Raw genomic sequence first — 926 nt, 5'->3', positions numbered from 1 at the left:
CTATGGGGTTGCACAGAGTCGGACATGACTGAAGCGACTTAGCAGCAATATAAGTGAAGTGAAAGTTGCTCAGTCGTGTCTGACTCTGCGACCCCATGGACTATATGGAGTGGGTAGCCTTTCCCTTCTCCAGCAGATCTTCCTGACCCAGGAATCAAACTTGGGTCTCCTGCATTCCAGGAAGATTCTTTACCAACTGAGTTATAATATAACCAAAGGAAACATGTAACTAAATATAATAATAATATAACCAAATATAACCAAAAGGAAATCAACCCTGAACATTCATCGGAAGGACTGTTGCTGATGCTCCAATACTTTGGCCACCCAATGGGAAGAGCCAACTCATTGGAAAAGACCCCAGTGCTGGGAAAGATTGAGGGCAGGAAAAGAAAGGGATGACAGAGGATGAGATGCTTAGACAGTATCACCAATGCAACGGACATGCATTTGAGCAAACTCCAGAGATAGTGGAGGATAGAGGAATCTGGAAGGCTACAGTCCATGGGGTCACAAAGAGTTGGACACAACTTTAGCAAATGAACAAGTCAAAGTGGTAACAATTAAAAATTTTGAGAATCAAAGCTGGATTTGATTCCAGAGATAGCTTTTTTAGCATCACAATAATTATTAAGAACACAATAAAGTTCAAACTATGAAAACCTTTATGGAGCAACTACATTAAAGATTTCCTATTCTGACATTTCAAATGTCTTCTTTAATTCATAGGTTTGCCATGTCTACTACACTGTGTTTATCAGTATTTATCATTAAAGCAGCAACAGCAATGTATCAAACTGAGCAAAAAGGAAAAAGCATAGTCATATACCTTCTCCCCCACTTCTTTCCCTCCTCCTTTATAGTTTTTTTTCAGGCTATGATTTAGGTGAAAACTTTCCAATCCTGTTTAAACTTACTTGGTGGAG

At 39.3% G+C, this 926-nt stretch overlaps 1 protein-coding gene across 11 annotated transcripts in view; it reads right to left on the bottom strand.

The window, feature by feature from the left end:
- TEX15 (testis expressed 15, meiosis and synapsis associated) overlaps window positions 1-926 on the bottom strand; it is a 79,476-nt gene that overhangs the window by 1,062 nt on the left and 77,488 nt on the right. The window lies entirely within an intron of this gene.

This window comes from Bubalus kerabau, chromosome 2 (assembly GCF_029407905.1).
Source record: "Bubalus kerabau isolate K-KA32 ecotype Philippines breed swamp buffalo chromosome 2, PCC_UOA_SB_1v2, whole genome shotgun sequence".
In the NCBI taxonomy this organism is placed as follows: domain Eukaryota; kingdom Metazoa; phylum Chordata; class Mammalia; order Artiodactyla; family Bovidae; genus Bubalus; species Bubalus kerabau.
Note: the sequence above shows the minus strand (reverse complement) of the source record. Positions and strands in the feature narration are given on the sequence as shown.